General features: G+C 45.1%; 1 protein-coding gene across 8 annotated transcripts in view; it reads right to left on the bottom strand.

Annotated features, from left to right (window-relative positions):
* The window catches only part of EDC3 (enhancer of mRNA decapping 3), a 78,617-nt gene extending 62,550 nt beyond the window's left edge, over positions 1 to 16,067 (bottom strand). For 2 of the 8 annotated variants that reach the window (XM_030578517.1, XM_030578518.1), the window contains exon 1: positions 5,102 to 5,385. The gene's annotated coding sequence lies outside the window, so the exon portion shown is untranslated. Of the gene's footprint in view, positions 1 to 172; positions 204 to 5,101; positions 5,386 to 15,792; positions 15,810 to 16,033 lie in introns of those variants that run through there. The other 6 variants (XM_030578519.1, XM_030578522.1, XM_030578523.1 and 3 more) reach the window with 6 other exon arrangements.
* Between the last annotated feature and the right edge of the window lie 1,014 nt (positions 16,068 to 17,081).

The raw sequence follows: 17,081 nt of genomic DNA, 5'->3' as shown, positions 1-17,081 counted from the left end.
TTAACATCATTATAAATGCTGGATGCAAAGCGCGGTTCAGGCTGGAGGCTCACAACTCATGACCCCCCCCATGCAATAATGTCCCGACCCTCTGAGGGGTCCCGACCCCCAGTTTGAGAACCCGTGGTATGCTGGTACTAACGCTTCCCTATCTCTACTGAAAATACCTCACCTGGTACATCCTAGGACTGCATTAGCCTTTTTCACACCTGCATCACAGTAGTCACTCATAGTCATCCTGCGATCAACCAATATACTCAGGTCTTTCTCCTCCTTTGTCGTTTCCAACTGGTAAGTCCCCAGCTTATAGCAAAAATTCTTCTTGTTAGTCCCTAAGTGCATGACCTTGCAGTTTGGACTATTCAATTTCATCCCATTTCTATTACAGACACTCCCTGATTTATGCAAGCGTTCCGGAATGCCTTGCGTCACTCAGATTTTGCATAAGTCGGAAACTGATCTCCGACCATTACGCAAAAATCCTCACCCATCTCCTATTTTTAGCTTACGGAACTTTTTCCGTAAGTGCGGATTTGTGCAAGTTGGATCTTGTGTAACCCGGGGACCATCTGTACTTCAGTTTTCAAAGTCATCCAGGTCTTCTTGTATGATATTCCAGTCCTCTTCTGTATTGGCAATACCTTCCAACTGTGAGTCACCTGCAAATTTTATTACTGCACACGCACATTTTGTTCCAAGATCATTAATAAAAATTAGGGCTGTCAAGCAATTAAAAAAATTATTTGTGATTAATCGCACTGTTAAACAATAACAGAATACCATCTATTTAAACTTTTGGATTTTTTCCACATTTTCAAATATACTCATTTCAATTATAACAGAATACAATGTACAGTGCTCACTTTATATTATTACAAATATTTGCACTGTAAAAAAAATAGTTTTTCAATTAACCTCATACATGTACTGTAGTGCAATCTCTTTATCATGAAAGTGCAACTTACAAATGTAGAATTATGTAAAAAAAAACAAAAACCACCCCTGCATTCAAAAATAAAACAATGTAAAACTTTAGAGCCTACAAATCCACTCAGTCCTATTTCTTGTTCAGCCAATCGCTCAGATAAACAAGTCTGTTTACATTTTAAGGAGATAATACTGCCCGCTTCTTGTTCACAATTTCACCTGAAAGTGAGAACAGGTGTTCGCATGGCACTGCTGTAGCTGACATTCCAAGATATTTACATGCCAGATGCACTAAAGATTCACATGTCCCTTCATGCTTCAACCACCATCCCAGAGGACATGCGTCCATGCTGATAATGGGTTCTGCTCGATAACAATCCAAAGCAGTGCAGACCGATGCATGTTCATTTTCCATCTGAGTCAGATGCCACCAGCAGAAAGTTGATCTTCTTTTTAGTTGTTTTGGGTTCTGTAGTTTCCTCTTTGGAGTGTTGCTCTTTTAAGACTTCTGAAAGACACCTCATCCCTCTCAGATTTTAGAAGGCACTTCAGATTCTTAAACCTTGGGTCAAGTACTGTAGCTATCTTTAGAAATCTCACATTGGCACCTTCTCTGCATTTTGTCAAATTTGCAGCAAACGTTTTCTTAAAATGAACAACATGTGCTGAGTCATCATCCGAGCCTACTATAACATTAAATATATGGCAGAATGTGGGTAAAATAGAGCCGAAGACATACAATTCTTCCCCAAGGAGTTCACTCACAAATTTAATTAATGCCTTATTTTTTTAATGTGCGTCATCAGCATGGAAGCATGTCCTCTGGAATGGTGACCAAAGCATGAAGGGGCATATGAATGTTTAGCATATCTGGCACGCAGACATCTTGCAATGCTGACTACAAAAGTCCCATGCAAATGCCTGATCTCACTTTCTGGTGACACTGTAAATAAGATGTGGGCAGCATTATCTCCCATAAATGTAAACAAACTTGCTTGTCTTAGTGATTGGCTGAACGAGAAGTAGGACTGAGTGCACTTGTAGGCTCTAAAATTTCGCACTGTTTTGTTTTTGAGTGCAGTTACGTAACAAAAAAAATCTACATTTGTAAGTTCCATTTTCACGATCGAGATTGCACTACAGTACTTGTATGAGGTGAACTGAAAAATACTATTTATTTTGTTTATCATTTTTACAGTACAAATATTTGTAATCAAATATTATATAAAATAAACAGTGTACACGTTGTATTCTGTGTTGTAACTGAAATCAATATATTTGAAAATGCAGAAAAGCATCCAAAATATTTAATAAATGTCAATGGGTATTCTATTGTTTAACAGTGCAATTAAAACTGTGATTAATCGTGATTAATTTTTTGAGTTAATTGTGTGAGTTACCTGCAATTAATCGACAGTCCTAATAAAAATGTTAAATAAGACTGGCCCCAAGACCAGTCCTTGAGGAACTCCACTAGTAACCTCTCTCCAGCATGACAGTTCACCTTTCAGCATGACCCATTGTAGCCTCCTCTTTAACCAGTTCCTTATCCATCTTTCAATTGTCATAGTAATCCCCACATTCTTCAATTTAACTAATTTCCCAAGTGGAACTGTATCAAATGCCTCGCTGAAATCCAGATATACTTTGTTTAAAAAAATCTGTTATTATCTCAAAGAAGGAGATCAGGCTGGTCTGGCATATTAGTTTACTTAATGTTTATACAGTGCTTTGAGCTGGCAAAAAAATGTTAGGAATTAGTACATAAACATCTGAAATGCTAAATCATCACGAGGGGGAAAAATCAATAATCTTTGCTGTGCACTTTGAGCTACAGACACCTCAGAAGAAAAGGAGCCACTAACAGCATATCTACACTGCAGGTGGGAGCAACACTCACAGCCCAGGTCTACAAACTAGTACTTGTGGGGCTCATACTATCACTCTAGAAATTGATGTGTAGATCTTGCAGCTCGGGCTCTGACTCCTGTGGCATGTGCTTGCCACAATGTTAAAGCAATGTCTACACAGCTATTTTTAGCTATCACAAGTCTGTGGACCCTGGCTGGGAGGCTTGCTTCCAGATACAGTGTAGACATGCACCAATGCCACTCACTGCTCTGTCTATATTTGGAAGCTGAATTGTTGCTGCAAATGATTTTAGGCAAAGACCTCTCTTTGAACTGGGACAGAAAACAGTTTAACTGCTAGGATAAAATTCCAAGCCTCAATCAGCTTTCAAAAATAAATCTGAAAGTGTTTTTTTGGTAGTCTAAACTAGCACTAAAGCAGTTTCCAATACCTGTTCAGGGAGACGCATAGAAAAGTTATTTTCAGCAACAGCTCATTTTCCCATTATAAGCAGGGCTCAAGTGTCTACTCCAGTGGTTTTCAAACTTTTTTTCTGGTAACCCAGTTGAAGAAAATTGCTAATGCCTGTGAACCAATGGAGCTGGGGATGAGGGGCTCGGGGTGTAGGAGAGGCTTGAGCACAAAGGTGAGGGCTGTGGGGTGGGGCCGAGAATGAGTAGCTCAGGGTGTGAGAGGGGTCAGGACTCTGGGCTTGGGGTGCAGGCTCTGGAGTGGGGCCAGGGATGAAGGGTTTGGAGTGCAGGAAGGGGGTCTGGGTTTGGGGGTACGGGGCGCTCAGGGCTGGGGCATGCGCACAGGCTTACCTTGGGCAACTCCCGGTCAGCAGCACAGCAGGGGTACTAAGGCAGGCTTCCTGCCTGTCCTGGCACGACAGACTGCGCTGTGCCCCAGAAGCAGACAACAGCAGGACCGGCTCTGCGCGGCTCTTGCCTGTAGGCACCGACCCTCCCAGCTCCCATTGGCTGGTTCCCGGCCACTGGGAGTGCGAAGCTGGTGCTCGGGGCAGGGGCAGCGTACAGAGCCCCGTGGCCCCCCCGCCTAGGAGCCAGACCTGCTGCTGGCCGCTTCTGGGGCACAGCAGTGTCAGAACAGGTGGGAACTAGCCTGCCTTAGCCAAGCAGCACTGGTGATGGGACTTTTAACGGCCCAGGCGGCAGTGCTGACCAGAGTCGCTACGAACCAGTGTCTTCCATTCTGCAACCCAGTACCGAGTCGCGACCTGCAGTTTGAAAACCACTAGACCCTCCCCCTTATTTTAGATTAATTAGCATAATTCTGGATATTCCTGATATCTATAAATATCCAACCCCTTTTTGAACCTTTTTACACTCTTGGCCTCATCCAAAGCTCACATCCAGATGTCCTGCCTTTTTCCCAAAGATGTACAAAAGGCAACTTGGGCCAGTGCAGAGACAGCCTTGTGGTCATCAAGGGAACACACAGTTAACCCTAACATTCAGGAGAACAGCCAAACAGATGAAACAGCAAAGTTTCTATTTATTATTCTTATTGTGGTAATGCCACGAGCATCCAATCAGAGGAGCAGAACTTCATTGCACAAGCCACTATACAAGTGCATAGCAAGACACAAACTTTTCTCCAGTTTGCTTACAAAGGTTAAAGAACAGGGCTTCTCATTAATGGAGATGGTCTGCTTTCAGGTTACCGCATTATGTGTGTGTTATGAGTATGGCGGACTAGGATCCCATGGATGGATGCTCACTTACATCTTCATCCAGGAGGAGACAGAATGATAAAATCAGGCCTCTCTTGAAAGCAAAACAATGCACTCAGGCCCGGATCTATGATCACACAAGCTCAGAAGTTTCAAAGGGCCACGGGGAAATAAAGGAGCCTTGGGGGCTCATCAAAAACAGGAAAAGGGACTCAAATCCCCCCGGGAGCAGCAGCAGCTCTGGGGCTGTTGAAGCTAAAGGGAGGGGGAGGCAGAACAGCTGCTCCGCTGAAATGCACCAGGTTATCGGGCTCCTTGACAGGGAGAAGAGCCGCGAGGAGAATGAACTGAAGAAGGGGGCTTGTCCCCCTGGACATGGAAGAGGGGAAACGCCCCCGTGCAGGGGGGGGAGCATGGGGGGAGGGGAACTGCCCAGAAGTGGGGGGCCCCTCCCCCATGCATCTCAGTGGTGGCCCCTCCCACGGACCGCCCCTGCTGGAGCCCCAGCTCCTCCCCCGGAGCCCTCCCCTCTCCTTGCCGAGATGGCGGCGCGGCTGGTGCCCTAGAGATCGAGGCTGTGTCCGCCCCGCGCTGCCCACCCCTGAGGGACAGGGGAGCCGCCCCCACCTGAGTCCCGCGGCCCGCTCTCCGCCTCTCTTGGAGCTACTCTGCACACCGACCCCGACGCACGCCGGAAACGCCACCTGCACGGCGCGGTGCGTCTGCCGTCACTTCCGCCTCCGTTTGGGGTGGGGCGGGAATCGCCTCGCCCACCTCCCGGTCGTAGAGCCTGGCTGTTTCGCCTCAGTGCCAGGGTGACGCTCTACCCACCCCCAGGAGCATAGACAAGTCGACCTCCAGCGGATCAGCGCCGCGCAAACTGAGTCCGCCTAACTGGCTGTGCGCCTGCGCACAGCGACCTTCGGGGTTGTGTGTCTGTAAACCCTGTCGACGCGTGCTGCTGGGGCGCATGCTCCTCCTGCCTGATGCTGGGGGAGCTTTACGTGCTCCCTGAGAGCCCCTTTTCCAGGGGGGTGCTCCAGGAGCTTTCAGACCCCGCCCCAGTCAGACCCCCGGGCAGGGATTTCCCAACACCCCGGAGTTTCACCAACCCGCCGCTCCCCCGATTTGTGAACTAGTTACATGCAGTGTTGCCAATTTAATGATTGTTTGGAAATTTGAATTGAAATTGAAACATTAATACACACTTTAAAAGCATATAAAGTGTATGATAAAATATGTATATCTGAAAAAGTGTAATAGATTTGAAAAGTGTTCCCATAGACTAGCTGCCTTATACAGCTGTTATTTTTTATAAAAATGTCAGTGCATTTGTTTCGGTGATGTTGGCCAACCTAATAATTTCAAATTATGATTTGTAAGCAAAGTTTAAATGAGCTCTCCCTGACAGCTAGTGATGAGCTGGGGGCTGGGGGGAAAGGCTTCAGGACCAGACTGTATTTACATTCACACCTAATCTACCTAGGTATCCAGCAAACACAACTGTGTTGCCCAAGTGATAGATTTTTGGCTGGGGTTGGGTTACAAATCGTTTGACTGCTGGGGTAATGAAATGGTTGTATTATATGAGTAAAGGGCAGTAGATCTGTACTTAGCCTGTGCGGATTGAGGGCATCAAGAGAGAGGGTGGGGCCAGGTGTTTTGCTTGGTGGTCTGCCTGAGTCACAAGTACTATTTGACCTGCCCCTCTCCACTTTTTAAAGACAGAGCTGATTAGGCTCCATAGATACTTTTGTTTTGTTAAGTGACCACTACAGCTGAAATCACTGATAATCAGGTCTAAGTGCTTAGACCCTGCTGTGGGACAGTGTTTTTGTGGAAGAGATGGCCCAGTCTGCACTAACAGCGAGGTTCCCCCACTGAGAGCCGAGCTGAAATCACTGAGAGCTGGATAGAACCTCAAGAGACCAACTCGCAGAGATCACAGTGGCAGGTGGCACCAGAAGGTCATGGTTCAGGGCCATTGGCAACAGAGCAATGGAGTGAATGGTGGCACAATGAACAACAGTGGCCAGAGTGAACAGTGAGCAGCTGATGGAGGAACGAGCAAGGTGCCTTCTTGCCCCACCTGGGAGGTGAACTCATGTGAAAGCACCTCTGAACTCTCAGTCTCCACTGACCAAAGACAACACCAGTGAGTGTTAATGAGGCTGTTAAGAATCCTGGAGACACAACACAGTTCATGCAAACAAACATGGCTGTGGCATCATACTTTCTATTTAGCAAGAGATACCACACACTACAAACTGGAGGCCAGTGTGCATTGTCACTTGTTCATCCTGAAGTTGAACACTGGTTCCGACACAAGACCAGCAAATGCTCACTATCTTTCTGCAAGAAACTCAACTGACTGGCTAGAAGCATGCAGTGCAACAGTGAAAGACTCAGCAGCTGAAAAACTGAAGAAGTCTCTCAATGCATTCAGAAAATTTGCATACATGGCTGATGAATGCATTGCTGCAAATGGGCATCAAATATTAAGTCATTGTGTACGTTATCTTGATGTCAGTGGTAGGGCAGTAGATGCATTTCTAGATGTTCTAGTTATAGAAAATGCATCAGCTGCATTTGTGATAACCCACATCTTAGAAGAGTTAAATGCTTGCCAATTTGGCCTCAAACAGATACCTGCCTGTGCATTTGATGGAGCTGCAAACTTCCCTGGAAGACATTGTGGAGTACAAGCTTTGCTCAGAAAAAAGTGTAACCCTAATCTCTCCTATACACATTGCAAAGGCCATCTACTCCAACTAGCACTAGTACGAGCTGCAGACTCTTCAAAGACACTAAAAAAACTATAAATTTAATGTCTTCATTTTTTTTTCCAGCAAGAGTCTAAAAAGACTGAATATCTTGGAAAATATAGACAATACACTGGGACTGAAGTTCAAATTAGTCCAACCTGGGAAAACCATCTGGCTTTCTCATGAGCGATCCTTGGCTGTCTTAAAATTACTCCAACCGTTGTTACTGGCTATGGGATGGATCTAAGTATTGAGGCTGGTGGATTACTTTTGCTACTATGTTCAGAGAAGACTATTACCATTCTCTCTCTTGTAAGTCTACTGTTGAAACCACTTGGGTCATTAAACTATGCCATCCAGGCATCTGTTACAATAGTATTAGATCTTTGTCCAGCAACAGAAGCTACATTTGGATCAGAGAGCTATCCATTGAAAAAGTATTGGAAGAAGCAAAGACTTCAGTCCAGAAGTTGACTAATGAAGGCATTTATATTGAATCCTTAAGTGAAGAGGACAAGTAGTGTTTGTTAAGGCAACTGAAAAAGTACACAGACTTGGTTCTTAAAAATCTACAACAGCGCCTTCCAGATTCTACTAGAGTGAAATCCCTACAAGCTGCATGGACACTGTTCAAAGACAACATAATAGAGGCCCAACTTAAATGTATACCCCAAATTAAAAAAACACAGTAAAAGAACTAAAAAAGCCCCACTGTGGCTTAACAACTATGTAAAAGAATAAGTGAGATATAAAAAGGCATCTTTTAAAAAGTGGAAGTCAGATCCTAGTGAGGTAAATAGAAAGGAGCATAAACTGCCAAATTAAGTGTAAAAATGTAATAAGAAAAGCCAAAAAGGAGTTTGAAGAGCAGCAAGCCAAAAACTCTAAAGGTAATAACAAAATGTTTTTTAAGTACATCAGAAGCAGGAAGCCTGTTAAAGTGGGGCCCCTGGAAGATCGAGATACAAAAGGAGCACTTAAAGTCATTGCGGAGAAACTAAATGAATTCTTTGCTTTGGTTGTCGTGGCTGAGGGTGTTGGGGAGATTTCCAAACCTGAGCCGTCCTCTGTAGGTGACAAATCTGAGGAATTGTTACAGACTGAAGTATCACTAGAGGAGGTTTTGGAATTAATTGATAAGCTTAACAGTAACAAGTCAGAGGGACCAGATGGCATTCACCCAAGAGTTCTGAAAGAACTCAAATGTGAAACTGCGGAGCTATTAACTATGGTTTGTAACCTGTCCTTTAAATCAGCTTCTGTACCCAGTGACTGGAAGATAGCTAATGTAATGCCAAAATTTTAAAAGGGCTCTAGACGTGATCCGGGCAATTACAGACTGGTAAGTCTAATGTCAGTACCAGGTATCGGGGGTAGCTGTGTTAGTCTGGGTCTGTAAAAAGCAACAAAGAGTCCTGTGGCACCTTGTAGACTAACAGACATATTGGAGCATGAGCATGCTCCAATACGTCTGTCAGTCCCAGGCAAATTAGTTGAAACAATAGTAAAGTATAAAATTGTCAGACACATAGAAGAACATAAATTGTTGGGCAAAAGTCAACATGGTTTCTGTAAAGGGTAATCATGTCTTACTAATCTATTAGAGTTCTTTGAAGGGGTCAACAAACATGGACAAGGGAGATCCAGTGGACATAGTGTACTTAGATTTCCAGAAAGCATTTGACAGGGTCCTGCCCCGAAGGCTCTTACATAAATTAAGTTGTCATGGGATAAAAGGCAAAATCCTTTTATGGATTGAGAACTGGTTAAAAGACAGGGAACAAAGAGTAGGAATAAATGGTAAATTTTCCAGAATGGAGAGGGGTAACTAGTAGTGTTTTCCAAGGGTCAGTCCTAGGACCAATCCTATTCAACTTATTCATAAATGATCTGGAGAAAGGGGTAAACAGTGAGGTGGCAAAGTTTGCAGATGATACTAAACTGCTCAAGACTGTGAAGAACTTAAGAAAGATCTCAGAAAACTAAGTGATTGGGCAACAAAATGGCAAATGAAATTTAATGTGAATAAATATAAAGCAATGCACATTGGAAAAAATAACCCCAACTATATATACAATACGATGGGGGCTAATTTAGCTACAACTAATCAGGAAAGATCTTGGAGTCATCATAGATAGTTCTCTGAAGACATCCATGCAGTGTGCAGCAGCGGTCAAAAAGCAAACAGGATGCTGGGAATCATTCAAAAAGGGATAGTGAATAAGACGGAGAATATCTTATTGCCCTTATATAAATCCATGGTACGCCCACATCTTGAATACTGTGTACAGATGTGGTCTCCTAATCTCAAAAAAGATATACTAGCATTAGAAAAGGTTCAGAGGAGGGCAACTAAAATGATTAGGGGTTTGGAACAGGTCCCATACGAGGAGAGATTAAAGAGGCTAGGACTTTTCAGCTTGGAAAAGAAGAGACTAGGGGAGGATATGATAGAGGTATATAAAATCAGAGTGGTATGGAGAAAGTGAATAAGGAAAAGTTATTTACTTGTTCTCATAATACAGGAATTAGGGGCCACTAAATGAAATGAATGGGCAGCTTGTTTAAAGCAAATAAAAGGAAGTTCTTCGCACAGCACACAACTCCTTGCCTGAAGAGGTTGTGAAGGCTAGGACTATAACAGGGTTTAAAAGAGAACTAGATAAATTCATGGAGGTTAAGTCCATTAATGGCTATTAGCCAAGATGGGTAAGAAATGGTGTCCCTAGCCTCTGTTTGTCAGAGGGTGGAGATGGGTATCAGGAGAGAGATCACTTGATCATTACCTGTTAGATTCACTCCCTCTGGGACACCTAGCATTGGTCACTGTTGGTAGACAGGATACTGGGCTGGAGGGACCTTTGGTCTGCCCCAGTATGGCCATTGTTATATTCTTATGTACTCAATCTCTAGGTAGCTTTTAAAGGTCCCTGTCCTATAAAACACTGACAGTTGAGCGGAGTGAGGCACTACCAGCAATGGGGCTGCCATGCACTCAGAACAGAATAAAGCATTTGGACACAGAGTGGAATATCATACAACAACTTAATAAAGATTTGACTTCAACTTTTTTATCATCACTAGTGGCTCGACCCAATCTTTGTGCTATGTTTCCCAGGATGAAAGAAGTAGGAATTCATCTCTTGCTACTCCCAGGCAGAACAGCTACAGTGGAGTGTTCTTTTTCATCATTGAATAGAATTTTTTGTTCTCAAAGGAGTCGCCTTGTGCCTGATCACGTGAATGAACTAATGAGCATGTCAATGGAAGGAATGGAAGTACTGGACACACGAGAAGCCACCAAAGATGAACGCGTTACATTCAAGAAGTTCATTAACAGAGCTGTGCAAAATTATAACAAGAAACAAGAAGGATGTAGATGTCGTGCTTCACAGAAGGCTTGAGTAGCCAACTTTAATTTGTGTGAAGATTTTAAAACATGAGTTAAATCTAATAAAATGGTCACAAAACATTTTTCAGTTTTTACTATGGTGCCATACAGCCCGCCTTCACCTTTACAGTATCACCCCTCATCGGCTCTGACCCTCCCGCCTGTACATTTGAACACTTCCCCTAATTTCAATTCCTGGGGAAAACACTGCCCCCACGCAGCCTGGAATGCTCCCATGCAGGCACAGTGTGCCATGGGACTCGGCAGGGCTGCCTTCTCCACCCTGTCCATGTCCTGCCCCCAGCCGGAGGGAGTCTTCCAGCCAGCTCCCTGCCCCCCTAACCCAGCCACAAGCAGCACAACCCCTCCCCCTATGCTTAATTTGTGCCAGGGCTCATCTCTGGTTGGCAGTTCATAACCTCTCTCACTTCTGGGCTTGGCAGTTCATAGCCCCAGCACTTCTGGGCTTGCTGCATCAGTTATGAATGTCAGAAAATTCCTTGAGCCTCAGCACCTAATTGCTTGAGCTCTGGCACTACTTGCATTACAAATTAAGCACTGCCTGACCCCCTTCGTGGCATATGGGCACAACTGTCCCTTCTGCAGGACAGCGATGGGCCGCTGCACGTGCAATGCACCAAATTCACAGCTCAGCTCCTGCTGCAGGAGCAGCGCATGCCAGCTTGGCAATTACACCTCAGGCTTCACGCGCAGCACTTAGGGTAACCGTGAAATCAGACATGCGCTTATTTAACAAAGAATGGCGAATCAAGAAGAAACAAGGAGAATGCAAACAAATGGTTAAATAGCAAATAAAATAACACACTTTCTAGAGCCTAAACTTAACTAAAATGACATTTTCATAATGACATTTAGTTCATCCAAAGCTTCTCTGATAGTGTTCAACAGCCAGGTTGGCTGTGATGAACATGCTGGCTGCTTGTCCTCTAGGTGAAGGATGTCTCACACACTTCACTTCTCTACAAGGGAAAAGGACAGCAAACTACCTAAACTCCTATATGCCACAGGGGGGCTATAATAGTGGTACCCTCAACTCACCTAACAATATTGTTAATCTATCCAACCACACACTTAGCCTGGGAGAAGAGTCTATCCTATCTCGGGGACTCTCTTTCTGCCCCACCATCCCCACAAAGATGATACAGTTCTGCAGTGATCTGGAAGCCTACTTTTGCAGTCTCCAACTCAAGGAATATTTTCAACACGCCACTGAACAATGCACTGACCCACAGGAACCCTCCTACCAACACTACAAGAAGAAGAATTCTGCGTGGACTCCTCCTGATGGTTGAATGACAGACTGGACATCTACATAGAGTGCTTCCGCAGATGTGCACAGGCTGAAATTGTGAACAAACAGCATCACTTGCCCCATAACCTCAGCCATACAGAATGCAACACCATCCACAGCCTCAGAAACAACTCTGACATTATAATCAAAGGGGCTGACAAAGGAGGTTCTGTAGTCATCATGAACAGGTCGGATTATGAACAGGAGGCTGTCAGGCAACTCTCCACCACCACATTCTACAGGCCAGTATCCTCTGATCCCTCTGAGGAATACCAAAAGAAACTACACCATCTGCTCAAGTAACTCCTGGCTACAGCACGGGAACAAATCTACACAGACACACCCCCAGAGCCCCGACCAGGGGTATTCTGTCTGTTACCCAAGATCCATAAACCTGGAAAGCCTGAACGCATCATCGTCTCAGGCATCGGCACGCTTACAGCAGGATTATCTGGCTATTTGGACTCTCTCCTCAGACCCTATACTACCAGCACTCCCAGCTGTCTTCGAGACACCACCAACTTCCTGAGAAAACTACAATGCATTTGTGATCTTCCTGAAAACACCATCATGGCCATCATGGATGTAGAAGCGCTTTACACCAATGTTCCACATGAGGATGGAATAATATCCCTGATGAGGCCACAGCATGCCTGGTGGCTGAGCTTTGTGACTTTGTCCTCACCCACAACCATTTCAGATTTTGGGACAACTTATACCTTCAAGTCAGTGGCATTGCTATGGGTACCCACATGGCCCCACAGTATGCCAACATTTTTATGGCTGACTTAGAACAATGCTTCCTCAGCTCTCGCCCCCTAGTGCCCCTCCTCTACTTGTGCTGCATTGATGACATCTTCATCATATGGACCCACGGAAAGGAGGCCCTTGAAGAATTCCACCTGAATTTCAACAATTTCCACCCCACCATCAACCTCAGCCTGGACCAGTCCACACAAGAGATCCACTTCCTGGACAGTACAGTGCAAATAAGTGATGGTCACATAAACACCACCCTATACCAGAAACCTACTGATAGGTATACTTACCTACCTACATGCCTCCAACTTCCATCCAGGACACATCACACGATCCATTGTCTACAGCCAAGCCCTAAGATACAACCAAATTTGCTCCAATCCCTCAGACAGTGACAAACACCTACAAGATCTTTAGCAAGTATTCTTAAAACTACAATACCTGCTTGGGCAAGTGAGGAAACAGATTGACAGAGCGAGACGGGTATCCAGAAGACACCTACTACAGGACAGGCCCAACAAGGAAAATAACAGAACACCACTGGTCATCACGTACTGCCCTCAGCTAAAACCTCTCCAGCGCATTATCAACAATCTACAACCTATCTTGGAAAACGATCCCTCACTCTCACAGACCTTGGAAGACAGGACAGTCCTCGCTTATAGACAGCCCCCCAACCTGAAGCAAATACTCACTAGCAACTACACACCACACCACAGAAACACCAACCCAGCAACCAATCCCTGTAGCAAATCGCGTTGCCTACTCTGTCCCCATATCTACTCTAATGGCACCATCAGAGGATCCAATCACATCAACCACACCATCAGGGGCTCATTCACCTGCACATCTATTAATGTTATATGTGCCAGCAGTGCCTCTCTGCCATGTACATTGGCCAAACTGGACAGTCCCTACATAAAAGAATAAATGGACACAAATCAGACATCAGTAATGGTAACATACAAAAGGCAGTAGGTGAACACTTCAACCTCCCTGGACATTCTATAACAGATTTAAAAGTCACTATTCTTGAACAAAAATCTTCAGAAATAGACTTCAAAGAGAAACAGCAGAACTAAAATTAATTTGCAAATTTAACACCATTAATTTGGGCTTGAATAGGGATGGGAGTGACTGGCTCATTACAAAAGCAGCTTTGCCTGTCCTGGAATTGACACCTCCTCATCTATTATTGGAAGTGGACTACATTCACCCTGATTGAATTGGCCCTGTCAACACTGGTTCTCCACTTGTGAGGTAACTCCCTTCTCTTCATGTGTCATTATATAATGCCTGCATCTGTAACTTTCACTCCATGCATCTGAAGAAATGAGGTTTTTTACCCACGAAAGCTTATGCCCAAATAAATCTGTTAGACTCCTCGGTTTTTTTCGGTTTATCTCTGTACCTCTGGATATAATTTCAAAATTCCATTTACTTTACTTGTAAACAGGGGAGCCCTTGCCGCTTGTTTTCCTCTATAGAGAATTTTCCCTGGAGACTTTGCAATCTTTTGACTAGCATTTTGCTCGGTCTGTAAATAGGCATATATTGTGAAGTATGCAATACTCAATTTACATATAGGCAGACAGGTGGACAAGTGTTTCCTGCCTGAAAGAAATGTTATTACCTTTTGGTGACCAGGCCCAGCTCGCAGACCTTAAGAGCATAATTAACATATGTAACTAACTCCTTACATATATCTGTACATACATTTTTCAATTATTATGACAATTAGTAACCTTATGTTCCCTCTGCCAGTTGGCACCAAGAGCTCCCTGAGTCACACAGCCCCACTCACGACACCTGCTATGGGGAAGTGGGCGCATATCAATGGAGCTTCCTCCTCTCCCCTCATCCCTACCCACAACACCCATTGAGGGCAGAGGAGGAGGCCCCATTGATACAAATTCCATTGAGGAAAGACAGGCCTGGCACGCACAGAGGGAGGATGAGGCCTTCCAGGCCATCCACCAAGGGGAAAGGGAGTGGCATCATAGCATCTGCTGAGGGTCAGTCAGAGTTTCCAGCAAAGGAATCCAAGTAAGCCTCTTATCCTACTTAAATGTCATGGGGGGAGGGAGGGAGGGGAGAGCGCAATGTCCCTGCAGAACAGTCAAGACATTGCATTTTCTGGTCTTATCAGAAGAGCCACAACAGGATAAATTGCACGAGGTCAATGCTTCTGTACTTTGGAAAGATGGAGGGCTGAGCAAGCCCTAGGGATTACATAGCGCAATACTGTTAGCAGTACTAGAGAGCCACCATGTTTCCAGCAGGGAGCTCAGATATACATAATTCAGATATTCCATTATTCACTCAAGAAATGACTGCCCTCTACCTCCTTATGCTCCTTAGAGCTCATGAATCTCACCATTCCTTGTCACATCTTGCAATTAAAGGGAATCATTCTCTAGTCATGACTTTGTAATTTGGCATAGAGCGCTTCATAGTCACATTCAAACTGATGTGATCTAGATGATGCAATAGGACATATTTATCTACCTTGGTAATATGGCCTACCACCAGTTAGAGGAATTTCAGTGCCTCATGCATTAGAAATACAATACATATTCACCACCTTCGGAATTCTCTTTGGCTGGACTGGGATGTCCTTAAGCACAAGATGTGTGCCTACATGGGGCCCTGAGCTTTTGAGTCAAGAACATTGTGTTTATTATTGTATTTCAGTTTCTTGAACACGATGAAAGGTGATCAATACACATTTTCTTTACTTTCATACGGTTCAAATAGGTCCAAAGATTCATCTTTTATAACAGCTTACACCATTGCCTGTGATTATGGATTCTGATTTCCCAGCTGTATTTATTGACCTGCTATATTGGCCCAGCCCTGTAGTGTCATTGATCTTAATGTCAAAGATGCACTCAATGACTTCTCAATTCATCTTTCAGGGGATTCTCTTCCACCCGATGTTTTCTTTATGAACAATATGGCAATAAGAGCATATGGCTGGCACCTCCCACTTTATATAATAAGTAGGTGTAGCAGAATTCTGTGTAAGAATTGGTACAGGGCAGATCTGCCAGCTGTCATGCATGGGTTGGGTCTGATTATGTCAGCTCACCTTGCTGCCATTTCTGAGTCACTGACAGAAGAGCGCAGGGCCGTCCTTAGGCATAGGCAGAATAGGCAACTGTGTAGGGCCTCACACTGCCTGGGGGCACCACTCTGCAGGCAGCCCAGACAGTGTAGAAGCAGGGCTGCTGGGTCCTAGAGAGAGCCGAATGCAGCACAGTCTGAGGAATGGGATTGGCTGCTGGGGTCTCTGGGAAGGGGAGGGGTGGGGGGTTGGGGAAGGAGCTCACCTGTGAGTGTGACTCTTTCCCCCCGGCTGAGGTCAGGTGAGGCAGGCTCTGTGGCTCTGGAACCAGTATCCTTTGTTGTCTCCCATAACATCCATTCTTCTCTCCCCTGCCCCACGGAGCACCCCCTCCTTTCTCCCTCCTCCCCAGGAGCACCCCTCTCTCTCTCCTCCCTCCCCTCCGTCACGGCTGGGTTGGGTGAGGTGCTGGGGGTAGGTGGGGGGAGGGGAGGCTGGCTGCTTGCTGAGGAATGAAAGTGAAAGTAACTCACTTCCTGGGCAGGCAGCCAGAATTGGAATGTCACACAGGGTTTGGACGGGGTTAGCCAGATGTGTGAAAAATCGGGATTGGGGTAGGGTGAGCAGATATCCCTATTTTATAGAGACAGTCCCAATTTTGGGGTCTTTTTCTTATATAGGCTCCTTTTGCCCCCCACCCCCACCCCCCCATCCCTGTCCTGATTTTACACACTTTCTGTCTGGTCACTCTAGGTGGGGGTAATTGGTGCCTATATAAGACAAAGCCCCAAATATCGGGACTGGCCCTATAAAATCAGGACATCTGGATCTGGCCACCCTAGCTGGGCAGCGCCTCTCCCCCGGGCTGGCAGCTGCCAGTGATCCATCTCATCCGGGGGGAGCTGCACAGGGCAGGATGAGCTGCTGTGGCTCCATGGGTGCCCTGTCCCTGAGATCAGATGCTGTGCTAACTTCACCATGGTCCATAAGGCTGGTGGTGGTGCCCATTGGTGTGTGATTGGACCTGAGGGTTTGTTGCTGCTGTTGCCACTCTGCACCCCAAGAGGTGGATTTTGGGGTCCTGCAGTTTTCCACCTATCTCCTCCTCTACTGCAGCTGTTGGACCAGCGGGCTGGGGGGTGAGCCAAGCATGAAAGCAGTACTGTGTTGCCATTTCGATTGTCATTTAACAACTTTGTTTGCCACAAATTCTTGCTAACAATCCTGAATCCAATTTCAATATTATTTTTTTAAAAAATCAATATCTTAGCCAAAACCAGAAATTAAGTTGTTGACAATTATTAGTGACAGGT

Source organism: Gopherus evgoodei, chromosome 10 (assembly GCF_007399415.2).
Source record: "Gopherus evgoodei ecotype Sinaloan lineage chromosome 10, rGopEvg1_v1.p, whole genome shotgun sequence".
NCBI classification, from domain to species: domain Eukaryota; kingdom Metazoa; phylum Chordata; order Testudines; family Testudinidae; genus Gopherus; species Gopherus evgoodei.
The sequence above is the reverse complement of the archived record's forward strand: the minus strand, read 5'-3'. Positions and strand labels throughout refer to the sequence as shown.